The sequence below is a fragment of the Vicugna pacos genome, chromosome 20, assembly GCF_048564905.1.
Source record: "Vicugna pacos chromosome 20, VicPac4, whole genome shotgun sequence".
NCBI lineage: Eukaryota > Metazoa > Chordata > Mammalia > Artiodactyla > Camelidae > Vicugna > Vicugna pacos.
In genome coordinates this window covers 33,402,260-33,420,378 of record NC_133006.1, presented here as the reverse complement: position 1 = coordinate 33,420,378, position 18,119 = coordinate 33,402,260, and positions in this window count along the sequence as shown.

Sequence of the window (18,119 nt, the reverse complement as noted above, 5' to 3'; positions counted from 1 at the left end):
TATCTTGAAAAGCTAGAAGTGAGGGCACAAAACCAAAAAAAAAAAAAAAGAAATTAAGATTAGTAAGAATAAATATAAATGCCCTGCCCTGAGTTTCAATACTCAGTTAGTCTAGTAGCAGGGTTAGAGAGATTGGGCTTAAGTCAGATCAAAGAGCCTAGGAATTTTCTGTTTGACTATCCATTCAATATGAACCAACAGTCAGGTATGGTGCCTACAAGTTGGTGTTAACTGTAAACTTCATTTAAAAAAAAAAAAAGCACAATGTTCCCAATAAGGTAATAAACAGTGTCACAGTATTTGGCAACAGTAAAGCCACAAAGCACTGAGGCAGGAGGACATTGGCGGGCATGTCCAGGGTGGGGTGATGGGGTTAGTGGGAGGCCTGGACTCAAGACAGGCAAGTAACAGCTCAGGCAACTGGAGGGCGTGGTCTGGGGAAGGATGGAAAGAGCTGGAGCAGAGGTGCGATGCTCAGATCCCTACAGGGCCGCCCGTGGAAGGCAGGAGAAAAGAACTGAGCTCCAAAATACACTGGTACACAGCTGACGCTTGAAGAACATGGGCTTGAACTGCACAGGTCCTACTCACATGCGGAGTTTTTTCAGTAAATACTCTACAGTACTATGCAATCTGTGGTTGGTTGAATCCATGGATACAAAACCATCTACACAGAGGGCCAGCTAAGGGTCTTGAGCACCTGTATCTAGTAGTACACATGGGAGCTCCTGGAACCAATCCCCATGGATGCTGAGGGATGACTGTATATGCAAGAAATGAGAAAGTAATCAGAACACTTAAAATGGGCCAGGCCGTCTCATGAGGTAGGGATCCCTGTGTCTCCCAAGCGTTGAGGCAGAGTCGGGGACTCCAGCTGATGGCCTCAGGTGGGAAAGAGGCAGAACCCGTAGGGATGAGCGGGAGAGACCATGCCCAGGGCGGCCCTGGGCCCCACATGGCACTAATCGTGGGCTTGGGGGCGTGGCACTCAGTGTTAGAGGCTGAGTTGGGTAAAGAAAGGAAATCAAGCTCTTCCGACTTCACAGGCAAGCGAGCCCGGGACCCCTAGCACCACACAGCACCAAGCTCAACGTGCCCACCTGATGGTGATCCGGCTCCCAGCAGAGCTAAAAACCCAGAGGGGGATCCTGCACGGGTCAGACGTGGGGAACCGCGGACACCACCCTGCGGCGTGAACAAGCTCTGTCTCCCTCCAACATCACACAACAGCTGCGAGCTCAGGTCTGCATCAGGGTGCAGGACCCCTCGGTCAGCGCCGTGATGCATACCACACAGGGCTGTCCTTAGAGGCGGGCACCTGCCACTCCCGCAGACAGCTGGGATCCCAGTGGGACGGGGACCGGCGGGGGCAAACAGGCCCCTTCTGTATATTACTAGCACCAGGAATAAGTTTGGAGGGGAGCCCTGTTCATCTGTAGATCTGGGAGCCATGAATGCAATGACTACATGTAATGCGATAATTAAAAAATTTAAATCCACCCATAAGAACGCAGCCACATTTGGGTGCTCCCTGGCTGGGGGAAGTTCTGGGGGCAGCAGAGTGACGCAGAGCCACTGTTCTGGTTAAAGGCCTTGACAGGGATGCTGACGGGGATTCGGCAGGACGCACCACTGTTAGCCTATCTGGTCCACGCGAGAGGAGCGGCGCCGGGGGTGTTTCTAGCGCGTCTGGCCACCTCTGAAAACACAGGGAGATCTGTTCTGCGGGTGGCGTCCACTGCATGGGGGACATGGCCCATGTCTGCGTCCGCAGGAGGTCAGGCCTGAGGGGGAGGGCAGAGGGCCGAGGCCCACAGCTGGCCGGGGCTCCCCCCGGGGCCGGCTCACGTGCGACATGGCTGCAGCATCTGGGCAGCCAGTGTCCCCTGGCAGCCTGCCTGTGCTGGGATTCCTGGAAAGGCTCAAGACGGAAAAGTAATCACTTGGAGGGAGAACCATCTGGATCAGAACCGCTCCCAAATGAATTGTCCGAGAGACGTTGTGTTTGAGTTTTTAAGAAAAGCTGGAAATGCCTTTCTGTCAAGACCTTCCCTGGTTCAATACATAAGCAAATAAATACCTTTCTGCTCTCAAGTGTCCTGTGTGCCGGGTCGGGTCAGCTCCCCAGGCACCCAGATCTCTGTTTATCCACCACTCTGGCTGAAGGTACTTTCCACCACCCCGTCCTCAGGGGTTCTTATCCCGCTCCTGGGTGAACTGCTTTAAGGAAGGACAGACAGACCACTGGGACAAGAGGCAAAGAACCGGCCATAGTAACATGGTTAGACGTGGGATGAGGAGATGAGACTCTCATTTTTTTTACTTTCAATTTAAGGTCCTTAGCACTGCAGTCAGCTGTCATTAAGCATTCACATCCATCGGCGTATTTGGAACATCAGGATAAAATATTATTAGTAGTAATACCGATAGGAAGGTCGCACATTAAGAGTCTTACTAGTACCAGTGAGGAGGACACAGAGCAGCACAAAGGGGCGGCTGTGGTTTCAGGTGGCATACAAGTTCAAAACCTGGCTTCACTCCGACTGCCTGTGGAATCCTTGTCTTTCTTTTAACGTGATTTTTATGTTACTCCAAATTATACATGCATCCAGCTTAGGGAGGTATTTCAACCATGTGAAATCTTGTAGTTACTACCTCTGCCTATACAGTCGGGAGGAAGTCGCATGCCCGCGCCCGGCGTACTGCGCGCGCTCAGTGAGTGGCGGTCGTCCTGACCGGAATTCGGCAGGTCTCCTCACGATCCCCTGGTTTTCACCCGCACTGACTTGCGGCCCTTCTGTCCTGGTTCCGTGATCCGATCAACACAATACCTTCAAAACCCTCAATCCTTTCCAGCATATCTGTTTTCTGGTTTTTTTCCCTCACACCTGTGATTTACACTAAAGAGAAAGTCCTGGATGTTTGAGAATTTATTTTCTTTCTTCAGCTGATAGAAAGGATTCTATTTATAACAGTTCCCAACGCACAATCCCCCATTCACACCAAAAAGCTCGAAAGAATCAACGGCAAGGTGCAATGCTCAGCGCGTCTTGGTAAGGGTTAAGGGCAACGGGCCCTGGGTCCACCCTGCCTGCTCTCCCACAATACTTAGATGCCGAGTTCCCCAAGGCCTGCTGAGGAGACACAGGATCTGCTCTCCACAGCCCACGGGGAAGGCTGCCAGCTGTCCGCTCACACACTCTCATCGGCTCTGCTACATGCCACAAAGTGCCGGGCCAGCAGTGGCTGGAGCTTCGGGAGGTGAGATAGCCCACGTTTACAAACAGACAATGTGAAAACCTCCATCAAGTCAGAAAAATGCCTCTCTGGAACCGAGGTATTCTGAGAGGGTCGTGAGGCATCCACTGGCCTTGACGTGGCCGCGTGGAAAGGACATGGGAGGCTCCGGATAATCATAAACTAACCAGTCCTTCCTCTTGGAAGTTCCCCGGTGGCGTTTTCCAGTCTCTGGGACACTACAACTCTTCCGTCCTCTTGATGGCAAAGGCCCTGAGTCCTCCTGGGACCCAGCGTCTTAAGGCAAAGCAGGTGTGATGGAAGCCCCCGCGGCTCTCCTTGTGTTGACTGCAGCAACGCTGTCATCCAAGCAACAACCGGGGTAAGACGTCCCTTGTAAAGATGAGGACACTGAGCCTCAGCCTGTTAAGTGACCCCCTTCAGGTTACATGGATGGCAGAAGACAGACACCTTGGCTCATCTGATACAAACACCTGAGCTCCAGTTCCTGGGTTATGCAGTGGATCTGCTGGGATGTGGTGCAGGGTTAACCTCATCCAAAGAGTTCTGGCCTTTGCCCTTGGCTCCTGGGAGGTGATCTTGAGGCGGCTGGAATGTGCTGTCTGATAGGAGTATATCTGTTCGCCTGGGGGCTTTGGCCACCAGTCTACAATGAGATTTATGATGGGGGCTTTGGGCCCCATGCGGTATCGGTTGCAATGTCTGGAGGAACCAGTGACTAAAAGCACTCAGCCAACCTTGGGGTGGAGCTGGGGATGTCAGCACGCGGGCGGTGTGTGGCTGAGCTCCAGTAAAATCTCTAGACACGGGGGCTCAGGTAGCCCCCCTGGTGGCCTCCTCATTCACTGTCGTACTTCAGGGCTGCTCCCCGCGAGCAGAGGATGCCTGGAAGCCCTGTGTTCGGAACCCTCCAGACCTCTGCCCTATATGCCTCCTCCTTGGTTGATTTTAATCTGTATCCTTCTCTGCAGTAAATTGTAACCATGAGTGTAACAGCTTTCAGTGAGCTCTGGGAGCCCTTCTAATGAGCTGCCGAAACTGAGGCTGCTTTGGGGAACCCCTCCTCCCACAACTTGTAACTGGTGTCAGAAGTGAGGGCAGTCTCGTGGGAACTGTTCTCTACCTCTGTAAGTGGATCATAAACTCCTTCTTATAGCTCACGATGGTTCAATGCTTAAACTAAAATAGATCACGTAATAAAATAAGCATAATAAAGGCCACCAGGGTTAAAGGATAAGAATGTATCACGAACCAAGGACTAGATCAATCCGAATTCATATGCCCCAAAGCAGTGGCCAGTGGCCAGGCAGATGCGTGGACCCGCAAGAGCGAGGGGAACATACAGCCCGGTGTAATCTGATCTGGGCTGGGCCCTCACAGAGAAAGCCTCCTCATGGGAGTGACCCCGTGGCACACACACGTAAGGAGCACTGAGGGTGTCGCTTTTCTGGGTGCAGAGTTCCAAGTGTTGGAGCAGCGGGGACAGCCGGTCAGCTGACTTGCCGGTGTCTCAGTCTTCCCCGCAGCAGACTGAGACGTGACTTACTAGGAATCTCCTCTGGCCCCGGGGATGCTGAACGTCTCAGTGGACTAAAGGGAGGGCTGGGCTTCACCTCTGGCTCTCCAGAGTTTTGAGGAAGTGCCACCCCCACAGCCCTGAGGATGCTGCGTGTGGGCCTGCGACAGTCTTGCTGAACAATGAACGTCTCAGTGGCAGCGGCTCTGGGTGGAGAGACAGGAAACCCGGGAGCCTTGGTCTCAGTGCTTTGCCCTCCTCACCTGCAGATGAAGAAGTCAATCCTGGCTGCACAGCGGACTCACCGGGGGAACTTTAAAAAATAATACCTATGTCCAGACTCACCCCAGACCACCTGAATCAGAGCCCCTGAAGGTGGAGGCCAGCACTGGCATTAAAAAATGTGCAGCTGGGGGAAGCACCCCTGGTATAGGTGATCGTTAAGTCCGCTTTGAAGTCTATCACCCCCGGCAGGAAGTCTGTGATGTTTAAATACAGCCTCCAGCCCTTGGCCCCACCCCTGCCAGCATAAAAATGGTGTCCTCGCCTCCCTTAACTGCACTTTAAAAATAAATTACACATCCACCATGAGATACCACTTCACATCCATCAGGATGGCCATTATTTAAAAGAAATACAGATAAATAACAAATGTCAGTGAGGATGTGGAGACACCGGAACACTTGTGCATCCCTGCTGGGAATGTGAAATGGTGCAGCTGCTTTGGAAAAGCCTGGCAGCTCCTCAAAGAGTTAAACATAGAATTACCATCTGACCCGGCAATCCCACTTCTGCCGATAGACCCCAAGGAACCGAAAGCAGGGACTCAAACAGATACTGTGTGGCAACGCGCGCAACACCATCACTCACAGCAGACAAAAGGGAGGAACAACCTGAGTGTCCGTCAACAGAGAAACGGATAAACAGAACGGGGTCTATCCATCCAATGGACTGATTCAGCCTTCACGTTGAATGAAACTCTGACATCGGCTATCAGACCACTTCACAAAATGTTACGCTAAGAGGAAGAAGCCAGGCACAAAAGGACAAACATTGCACGATTCCACTTACATGCGGTACCCAGAACAGGCAAATTCACAAGATGCCTCATCACATACACACCCCATCCTGGGACTGTCTGCAGCCCCCACCCAGGCTAACGCTGCCACCTCCTCCACGCCTTTGCCACAGTGGGCCCCTGACGGCGACTTCCCTTTGTAATCATTCCTAAAATCTCGACAAAGCCACTCACGACCACTGCCACGCTGCACATCCAGCCCTTCCTTCTTCGAGGCTCGCCAGCTCTTAGACAATGTGGTCGCTGTATTTTTTTTTTAATTTATTTTCATGCATCTTTCTCATGAGACTGCAAACTCCCTGTGCTGGACGCAGGCAGAATTTCTTAACACCGTGGGATTCTAGGGCTGGGTTCCTTCCTCTTTCTGCTTTACTGTTCTTACCCTGTGCCTGTCTACTGCTGTCCGGTCTCCCTTGGAAGTTGGCTACTAAAAGGCAAAGTGTTTCTGGATCTTCTAAATTTCTGGATGTCATTGTTCAGTGTTGGATCAGAAAGGGAACTCATGACAGAGGGACAAGAAATACGGTGTATCCGAAAGGCACTTGCACTTGGAGATTCCATTTCTCACACAAATTCTCATGTGAGATGATGAATCCCGGACACTTCCCGTAGCAAGAAGTAAATGTACGCCGTGTGAGACGCTGTTACGGATGTGTGCCGCACGGGAAGGCCCCTAAAAACCCACAGTCTGTTGCCCAAAACCGTGTCCAGACGGTCCGCCCCTTAATCCCAAGGCAATGCTGCTGATCGTCTTTGGGTTTGCTGGACGGAGTATGTATTTACAAAGACAACAATTTTATTAAAACCAGCCTAGATCAAGCGTAGAAAGAACAGGGAGACGAGCTGGAACCATCAGCCAGGGTAAGAATTCGCTCTGAAATGTTTGTTTTAAAATTAGGGGTATGACTCACACTCACTGAATGGGTGGCTGAGTTCTGACCCTCCAAAGATGAACGGCTCATTTTGAAAAACAGAGCAAGTGGGAAACCTACTTTCTACCTTTATTATTATTGTTTTTTTAATCCAGCGTGAGGCTGCGCAGTGGCATCCAAGATGCCCCTGCGTCGTTTCCAATCACCAGCAAAACGGACCATGGGAATGGCTCGCTACCTGCAGCTGTTTTCCATCAAAACGCTGAGTGATCACCACAGCCGCCCTCGGGGGGCTCACACGGGGCCCGGCACGAAGCCGGTGGAATATTAAGGACGCTGAATGAGCTGCCAGAAATTTGGCTGCCAAACCGCTCCTCCTTGCCCTGGCTCAGCACCGTTAACTTAATCAGGTGTTCACTCAGTAAGGACATCCTCTACGCTCCCTGGAAGGGTGCCACCGCCCTCCGATCGAGGCACACTGACAAATCGACAGGATTCAGCAGGAGACATCACGGATGGCTTTCTATTCTTTTATTTAATTTGGGGTCTGGGAAGAAGGGAATCCCTCTCCAGGCAGGACTTTTTGGATATGCAAGGAAGGGAGGTTACAATGAAAAGCTGGTCAAACACTAAAGAGAAGACGGACCTTGCTCATCCTGTGCACTTAGAGACATCCAGCACGTTCTGCCACGGCTCTTACTGCCGGGCGGTCAGCAGATGGTTGACTCTGATGTCACAGAGTCAACCTGGGCTAGACTTCTGGCTTTTGGCATTCGGTGACTGGTGACTTTAGGGAAGGCATTCAACTTGCGAAGCTTTGGTTTCCTCTTCAAGAAAACGGAGGCGACAGTGAGCTCTGTTTCACGGGGTTGTTAGGGAATTGCATTCTCCAGCACGCAGGCTGGAGAACCTCAAAGGAAGTTTTCCCCAAGCAGTGACCTGCTCCCACGCATCAAATGACCTCCTATCGTGGCCGTTGCGGGCACAGGCTTGGGATCCTAATTGCCAGAGTTGGAGCCCTGGCTCCTTCACCCACTGGCTGTGCCTCAGTTTCCTTATCTCTAAGGTGGGAATTATACCAGTGCTCAACCCACATGGGCTTGCTGTGAGTCACACATTCAGAGAAGTAGACCAGGGCCTGGTCCAGTGCACCGCCTGCAAACACCGGGCTCACGTTACCATCCCCTCTTGAGAAGGGCCCTCCTCCCCACCTCCTTCACTTGGGTCGTGTTTTCATCTGTATTAAAATTACACACTTTTCCTCCCTTGAGTTCTTTCCCAGGTCACTTCACGCAACACATGTGCCAGTCAATTGCAGCAAAGATGCCGGCTGAAACAGTCTCTAATTACAAGAGAGACTCTCCTCCGTTAATGAGGGATTTCAAGTCTAGGCAGTTCAGAAAGTTCAGTAAGTCTCTAAAACTTCTAGAAAATAATCCATACCAGTGCACTGATAGCTCTTCCCCCCTGGCCGGACTAAAGCTTTGTCTGTGGGACAAACGGTCTGTCGCGTCTACATTTGAAACTAAAATTCAAATGCACTCATGTTTTAAATTTGGGGTTGTTTGTCTTATCTGCTGTTTCTTCCTGCAGTATAAATAGAAGCTCTCTGGCTTATTGGAACACAGAGCATGGTACACATTTTAGACACAATTACTCATTACAAATTAAATCAATCCCTTTCCTGTTTAACCTCTTTAGAATCCCGCCCCCTCATGAGAATCACACAACACTAGAAACGCACCAAAAAAAAAAAAAAAAGAAAGAAAGAAAGAAAAAAAGAAAAAAGGCCAGCTATTTTCTTTAAGACCCTAAGAGCAAGTGAGAGACAACAAATGCTGCTGCTGTAGGCTGGCAGCATTCACTGACTAACCTACATCGATCAGCAAGAAGATGTCACATGGACACACAGAAATGCAAAGAAAGGGAGTCGGTGCCCCGCTGACAGCAAAGCTCATTTTCTTTACTAGCACCGTGGCCTTGGAAGACAGTTAACCCGGCTGAACCTCAGTTCCCTCATCTGTAACGTGTGAAGGATGATGATCATATTTTCAAGAGACTGCCGTGAGATGAAGTAAGAGGATGTATGTGAGAAAGGGTGATGTTTATCACTAAACATCCAAATTTGTTCTCTTCCCCGAATGTCAGTCTCAGCTTCAACTGCCTGTCGGGAATCTTCACGAAGCTGCTCCAGCCTCCCCTTATTACCCTTCTTGAACCAGCATCTACCCTGGATCCACCCTGGCGTCGCTGTTCTGTGCCGTTTTCCCAGGGCTAAAGGCAGAGCATCGATCCGATGCCTCCCTCCCACTTAACTGCTGCATCCAGCTACTCCCCTGCGGGTGTCAATCTCTCTTCCAAAACATCTCAACCACCAGCGAAGAAGCCTCACAGCTGTCCCCTTTTGCCCCATCCCACCATGGAGTAAGGAATTTGGCCACGCCTTCCCCCCAAAGGGCCAGCTTTTGCCTTCGGCTTCTGCATCTGTGTTACAGCTAATACGAGTACATAGGGTAGGGACTCTGAGTCACATCAGGTTACTTAATTCAAACCTCTGCTTCCTCGTTTTAAAATATCCACCCTGCTGGGTTTGGATGACCATAAAATGAGATCATGTATGTTAGCACAGCGTATGCACTCAATGTTAGCTAAAAGAAAAAAAAAAGGCTCCTTGAATTCAGTAGGAACCATATCCACATTAATTTCGTTTCCCCTCATATTTACGAAAAGATGATGGTCAGTACACGCTAATTCTGTCAACAGAGTCAGCATTTGCATTCTTTGCTGACGTAGTATTTTCATTTTGAGTTTTGCTGCTGTTCTTCTAGGAAATCTATTATTTTTCCCAATTGATTTTTCTAGTTCTGCTTCAGTCGGAAGTATGGAGGGTCAATAAGTTTCCCTTATAACGTGGTCCCAACCGAGTGAAGGGAAGTGGGCCCCATGTCAGGGTTTTCGGCTCCCATCCACCCTCATCCCTGACTTCACGATGTGCGCTCCAAACGCTCCCAGGTGCGTGCCGAGGGCCGCCTGCTTCCGGCTCTTCCAGAGTGGACTTTAGATTGGGATGTGGGAGAAAAGGCCTTTATTTCAGTATGAGACAATGTCTCAGAATAAATGAGTTAGGCTTTTCCTAAAGTAAACAAAAATGCAAACAAAAAGAGGCTTCCATTAGAAAAATGACTTAATGTTACGTAGGAAAATGCACCCCTTCGTTTTGAGACAATATGATCTTCATCTCTGATATATTCTTACTTTTTTTTCATAAGAACATGTCTCAAAAACCGGGATCTTTCTCCGTCTATATGTTTGAATAATCTCCAGTCTGCTTCCGTTCTGCTGTGGTTAAGTCACAGGGGTGGTGGATGGGATGGTGAAAACCAGCAGGAAAGCAGTGACAGTCAATTAATAACGTTTCCGAGGTAAACGATGGGATGAACCCATCATAAGCCTATTTAGTAAAATATACTATTAGCTCCCAAGACCCTCACAGAAAGCTCTCAACAGGAGATCAGAAAGGGACCAGCCAGGGAGGCTCACGCCAGCCACGAACAGCCAGGCGCAGGTAACGCTTTAGACGGGTGGGGTTTGTTTCCTACTTCACAGCTGATTTGAAACTTTCCTCTAGGACAGTGTGGAAGATGTGCTAATTCAACGCCTGGATATACAAGCTCCCCTTCACTGACTGCCTGGATCATTTCATGTTGAATGGATCTCAGGATGGTGGGAGACCTTTAGAATCAATGACCAGAGCCAGACACAGCCCGAAAACCTGCTTTGTGGTTCAGCAGCAGCACAATGGGAAAGTTACTGTCAGGCTGCAGCAATGGAGGCGGCAGTAGGCATCTCTAGATGTGGGGATCCAGGAAAATACCCCACAAGAAAGGCATTCTATCTTAACAAGGCAGCAGACAAGTTCCCAGACAGAAACGTGGTCGGGAAAAGAGCTCGGAGAATCAGGGGAGCGGCTGGCGGGTCGGCAGCCCTCGAGCACTGGGAAATTCTCACTAAAAACGACTACGAATACACTTGGCGGCTACCCAGACGAGGGAAAGTGGCTTTGTTCATGAGACTAAAGGAATTAAAACTGCTAGAAGCATTACAGTTTCTAGATCACAATTGTGCCCGAGTACATTACATGGAGAGCCCCCGGGTGGGTTATGAGAAACCCTTATGACTCTAAGAACATTCATTCCTTGTTGTTTTCCCAGACTCAGCAGATCCGTGCTGGGCCCCAGGAAACCTACGTGTTTAAAAACTCCGCTGGTGATTCTGACCGGCAGCTACGCTGGGGAATCTACTATCCCAGACCCATCGGCAGCATGTTAGAAACATCTGGGGAGATTTTTTTTTAAAGTCCTGCTGGTCAGGCCACACCCCAGCCCACCATGTCCTAAAGCCTAGGGTGGGACCAGGCGTCCAGAATCTTAGCTGAGGCAGGGAATCACCACACAGGCCCGCGGTTCCCTGAGGGAGGAACACACTCATTTACGTACGCCCCACCCCAGCACCTAGGACGGGGCCTGACATAAGGCAGGCACTCCCCAGTGAAGCCAGAAGCACTGTTTCCAAAGCCTACACACATTCCAGCTACAGAAAAATGCAAATGAAATGCTGAGTTCCAGAACAATCTATGAATATACTGAGCTCCAAGCTGATTCATCGGCCCATACGGAATTTGCTTTCATTCAACCACGCTTTTTCCAGGAAAAAAAAAAATCTATTTTTTTTTTTGAGATGTTTAGAGGACAGTGTGATTTTCTATGATCTTGGGGCACAGAACTCTGAAAGGAGCCCCGCGTTGCTCAGAGGCCAGCCTCTGGGTCAAGAGGAAAGGCTGGCTGGAGCCTGGTGCCATCTGGGCTGTGACAGGGACAGGAAATACTCCCCCACTCATGTCAGGCCCCCAGTTCTCTTATGAGCAGGAAGCTAGGTGCAGCAATGGCCACGTCCCTTACATCTTACGGTCAGAAGCACAGCCAGCCAGGCTGAAACTAACAGGGGACCCTGCTGCCAGGTCCCGACAGCTCCGTGCTCCTGTGTCCTGAGGTCAGCCCACCCCGAGTCTCCAAACCCTGTCAGACACATCCTTCCTCTTTCTCCCGTTGGTGGAGGGATGTTTATTTCAATGAAGACCCCTGCAGTGTAGAGTGTTTGGCTGCCTCCAACGCACTGCGCAAAATAGACGGAAGGTCCCTGGCCTGACCGAGGCCTGCTCTTGCTTCCTGCGGCTCAGAGCAGAATCCAGCCAACTGTGTCGCCCACGGATGCTACTGTCCTTCCACACGACCTTGTGCACGGAGCCCCTGACTCAGGGGCGCCACGTAAGGGTCATCCGATTGTGTGGACAACTGCAGGGATGCTTCACTGCCTCCTGCCATTTTCCTCAGTGCTGAGAACACCTACTCCCAGTGACAGGTGACTGTCTACCACATTCCTAGCTGGCTCTTCTAGGTTAAGAAACAAAATAGAGCAGTTTCAACCCTGATGGATGAGCTTGGTAGGGTAGAGAAGGCTCACTCCACGAGAAAGGCATGCCTTTTCCCTTTCCGCTCCATGAATCATCACCCATCCTTTAGACTGGAGACTGGAGCCGCCCCTCCTGCCTCCCCCCCTGACTACAAGCATCAATGGCTCCAAACACCACTCCCTAAAAAGAGTGGATGAAGGGCTGACTCTGGGCTGGCCACTGAACGGGCTCATTCCGTCCTTGGGACCGCTCTCCATTTCTCCTTCTGAGGGGTCTGACATCACTGACCACCAAAACAACTGATTGGTACGTGGCCTCATATGTTCCCGTGCTTACATCTGTGCAAGTTAGACACAGCACATAAAGCAAGTGCCTGGATTTCTTACCTCTGGAGACACGGGAGACACCCAAGAAGTGATGCCCCTCCTCCCTCTATGCTTCCTGCCCACAGTGTCCACTTTTGGACAAAAGAATCAGGAATGAAACAACGGACCAGGTCACGGAATTTTTACTTCTTCCCCACTCTTGCCTTGGAAGTTTCAACATAAATGTTTTTCTGACCTAATTTGACCTTCAGTGGAAAAAAGTTTCCACTCTTCTCTCAAGTTTCATAGCTAAGGTGAACTAAAGCAGGGCTGTATTTAATTCCAAGCATCATCTCTTTGCTGTTGGCAGGGCTCTGGGAATAGTAGTGTATTTTGCCCTTCAGTGAACACATTTTTCAGAATCCACAGTCAAGGGCCAAATGACTGTTGGTGTTTTCCCCATACTGCTTTACAATTTTCCTTGGCAGGGAGGTGGATGACATTACAATGCCTCAATTTCTTATTTCGTATAAACTACCGAGACCAACGTGAACTGTCCTGAAGCCAAAGAATCATCAGGAAAAAATGAGATGACGCCGGGAGAGCTGCCTGACATTCTTCAGGGGGAGGCACATAATTTATGCAGATCACCCCAGATTACCTGATTTAAAAAAAAAGTCCCAGCATACTAACTATGTACAAACTTCACGTGAGCCAGGTTTCTCTTCAAACAGTAGCTCAAAGACAGCCAGCTCACTTTTAATTTAGGTTATCTGTCAAACATTTTTGGGGAAGATAAACTTGAACAAACAAAATTTTGATCATATTCAGGAAGAACACTAAGAAAGAAGTAAAAATACATGCATCAAGTGTGGCTACTTTGGAGTTCTAGATTGAGAAGGCAGGAATCACGGAATCGACTAATACAAAGTATTGTGTGTGACTGTGAAATGGACTGTAACACCATCTTTTATCTTTTTCATCAGCATCCTCAAACTCTGGTTTCAGCCTAAAGCCAAGAAACCCAAAGCCATGTGGAATTTATACAAACTCCATATAGGTTTATATTTATTTATAGTTATTCCATTTATAAAACATAACTTCTTACCCTTTAGGTGGCAAAACTGAGACCCAGAGACCTGATGGGGATGGTCAGGGTTAGAGAGCATGTGGTGTGTTTTAACAAAATGCAGAATCAGGACCAGGATTCAGTCCCTCCAACCCCTACTCCATCATGCATTTCACTCCATGCCCAGCTCCCTGTGCACAAGGCTGCTGTCAAATCCGTGCAGGTTTCTAGGGTCTAGGCTACAGCAGGAACGGTGAGTGTGGAAGACAGGTAAGGATAATTAGCAAGGCTTAGTGATTGACTGAATTAAGCTGAATTAAGCCAAAGGAATCAAGAGTGCTCAGTTGGGAATAAGAAGGGTACCACTGCTATCAGATGAATGGAATGGGAAGGATGCTATTCTGGAGGAGGAGAGGATAATCAGTTTAAGACTCATTCAGTTTTACATGGCTCCAAGACGGACACATGTCACTCACCTGGGAGAATAGAGAGCAGGAGAAGGGATCAGGATTTCAGAAGCAGTCCTAATTAACATCGCAGGAGGGAAGTTGAGGCTGGGAGAGATACTGAAGGACAGTAAGAAGGGAGAGCAAACACCTAACTCTGGTTAAAGAGAGGGACAGTAGTTAAGAAGGTGGAAGAACACAAAGACATCAGCTACGTTAGCTGTAGCAGAGAAACTGAGTCAGACACAAACTAAGGAAGGCCACTGAGCCAACAGAAACATGAAAAGGTGCTCAACATTGCTGATTATCAGAGAAATGCAAATCAAAACTACAATGAGGTATCACCTCACACTAGTCAGAATGGCTATCATTAAAAAGTCCACAAACAGTAAGTGCTGGAGAGGGTGTGGAGAAGAGGGAGCCTGCCTACAGTGCTGGTAGGAGTGTATATTGGTGCAGCCGCTATGGAAAACAGTATGGAGGTTTCTTTAAAAACTAAAAATAGGCTTACCATATGATCCAGCAATCCCACTCATGGTCATATATCCAGAGGCAACTCTAATTAAAAAAGATACATGCCCCTCAGTGTTCACAGCCGCACTATTTACAACATCTAAGACATGGAAGCAACCTAAATGTCCATTGACTGATGACTGGATAAAGACATGGTATATTTATACAATGGAATACTACTCAGCCATAAAGAAGTATGAAATAATGCCACCGGCAGCAGCATGAATGGACCTAGAGATTATCATACTAAGTAAAGCAAGTCAGACAGAGAAAGAAATTATCATATGATATCACTTATATGTAGAATTTAAAAAAAAATGACACCAATGAACTTTTTCACAAAACAGAAACAGACTCATAGACATAGAAAACAAACTTACAGTTTACCAAAGGGGAAAGGAAGGGGAGGGATAAATTAGGTATTTGGGATTAGCAGATACAAACTACTATATACAGAATAGATAAACAATAAGGTCCTACTGTATACCACAGAGAACTCTATTCAATAGCTTGTAATAACCTATAATGAAAAAAATATATATGTATAACTGAATCACTCTGCTGTACACCAGAAAATAACACAACATTGTAAGTCAACTATACTTCAATTAAAACAAAAAGAAGCCATTGATTAGACCAGTGGTTCTCAATCCACACTGAACATCAGAAGCACTGGTAGCTTCTAAAAGATACTGATTCAGAATCTGGGTTAATGAGGGCTGGATTAAACTGTATGACCACAGGTGACTTCAAAGAGAACAGCTTTATCGTCCTACTTTAAAGGAAGGGAATGGATATACGGACTAGGTGACACTTAACATGTTTTCTAGCTCCTAGATTCTATGGCTAAATTTGCATTATCGATTATCTTATTTTAAATTTACATATGTCAATGGGCAATAACGTCCTTAAATAACGTCCTCAGAGCTTGGAAATCTCATGCCAGGGATGACACTGGCTGAGCCTCCCACATCATCAAGCAAGTGCTCGAATAAACAGATGGGCTTTGTACAGGTGCCCTGAGAGCCAGGGAACATAACTATGTTTCAATTCAAGGGAAGTAAACCTCTTGGAAAACACTGTTCTTGTGGCTTGCTCCCTTTTCAACTGGTTTTTAAGCCCAGGGCTCATTCATGGGAGCCCTTTAGCCTGTCTCAACTCCAACTCTGTGTGAGGTAATGCAGAGCATTACGAGTAATGTGTTCTTGTAGGTTTATGTCTGAAGAGACACAGTGGAGACCACACGCCAACACCTGACTCCCAATACTTAACCTTGTCTCCATCACCCCAACAGATCACGAGTCTTTTCCTATAGTCGAAAACTACAGGAAAATTGACTATAGTCAATTTATGATGGAACAACCCACCAAGGTAAGAAGTTTGAATCCAGCAAGTGAGAAGGTCTTTCCTTGTTCTAAGTAAGTCCCAGGAAGTAGCGTGTAGCTAGCAGCTTCGTTAATGTTGTTGCACATTTACAACAGGCAACTGACTTATTTTAGGTAATTAAAATGCTCAGTAGTTAATATTTCTCTGGGCCCTTATGGAAAGCAAGCAGCCTAATGCCCAAAGACATGAAGCAACTGAAAGGCAGAAGAATGAGTGAGGAGGACGTCTCTATCCAGGGACATTAACTTCATAGTCAAGAGGCCAACTGTGATTATTACAAAATCCGGAGTAAGACGGGGGAAAAAGAGAGAAGACAGAACTTAATGTTTCATTCAAGTTCTGTTATGAAACAGGATTCAAAAAGGATACTGTACCATTTGGTATTAATTACTTTGGTTCGTGCACAAGGCTAATTATTTCGACAGCATTTAAGATCTCTTTAAAACAAACATATTTTGCACATACACACCCACCTTTTAAAATATGCCTTTTATCCCCTTTTCCAGAGCCTTGAGGAAACTTCTGGAAGTGAATGTGGATTGTATGCAAAAAATGTAACTGGCCCCTAAAACTCGTATAAACAAATGAACAAAAAGGACATTGCAGCATTGAGGGTATAAACAAAATGACTCTCAACTTTAACTTGCAGATTTTTTTTTTTCAGTGTTCACTGATGAAGTTTACTCCCAGAAGATTCCACTGTCCTCTGTCTTCTCAAACGTCTTCTTTCCCTGACATCCTTCTAGTTGTCTTTATGTCGGACCCACAATTCAGTTGTCAGTTTTGAACCCCTTAAAGGAATCCTTGCACTTGATTTTCCTGTGAGGCCAACCTTGAGTGAGGACCTTCTGATCCTAAACGGTCAATATTTGTGGACCCTGAGAATCGTGAAGTTAAGGAGTTTCACCTTTTTGAGGCCCTGTGTACCCAGCCGCAAGAATGTCGTATCACACTGCGTGATTACCTGGTGAATTTGGGTGACTCTAGAAAATGTCACAGATTCCTTTACCTGAATTGCCTGATCTAGCGTGGATGGCCTTAGTTCCCGCTAATCAGCTGGCTGAGTCAATCTTCTTGTGTCGCGTCCTATCTGCAGAACTTCAGGACCCAGTGCCCTGTGGGACTGCTGAAGTTTGCTTCAAACCAAAGCACAAATCAGAGACAATGGAGGCCATTCCTGCCTCCCCTGCCTTCCCCTCGACCCATACACACCCACCCAACTAATTCTCCTGAGTGGATCGCATTGAAGGCCCGGCTCTCGAAGCTATTTACAATCTTCCGGAGCACTGCGCCCCTAAAGCAAGAGGCTTGTTCTCATCTGGGCACTTCAGAAAAAAGACAAGAGCTGGCATTGGGAGACATTCCAGGGAAGTCACTCCAGTGTCTGCTTGTTAGCCCTGTCTTCACAGACTCACACTCTCCCACACTGGTGCTGGTCCCCACCCTCCCTCTCACTGCCTTGGCCTCCATCACCACCGTCACTTCATTCCTGTCTGGTCCCTCTCCTCTTCCTGCCAGAAGCACCAAGGAGATGCTGCTGTCATTTCTTTGTAAATAGAAGCTGATGTTGGGCAGAGAAACACGATTGAAGCCTCCGCAGTTAAGCTAAGATTTCAGATCATTTTTGTCAAGATATAATGAGAAAATTTTACTCTCATTCATACTATACAAGGTTCTCTATTCATACAGATATTATGCTCAGTTTATGTAGAGGCTTAAATTCCAGCACTCAGTTTCATTCTCTATCCACTCATTTAACAAGGCTTTTTGCAGAGCCTACAATGTAGCAACAAGAAGTAGGAATAATAATAGCTAATATCTGTAAGGCACTTCCTACATGCCAGTGCCTTATAAGGAACATCTCATTTGAGAAAGCACTCCCCTAGACGCCATGATAAAATCTGATTAAATGAGATGATTCATAGGTGCAAGCACGGAGCTGTATGACATGTACGTGAGTAGCTCCTTTGTAACTATACCCCCCCCATTTCCATCCCACCCCTGCCTGTTTGTCTCATTTCCCCTTACTACATTATCTCATCCCTAACAGAGTTTTTCTGGAAAAAAAATGGATGCTTACTAGATGTCAGTTGGCTGTTCAGTTTCAGAATTACAAGTGGAGAGACACAGAACATCTCTAGACCCTAACATCCCAGACGGTGTAAGCAAACGTCTTTCCTTTTCCCCAACCCTAATGCTGTGGCAC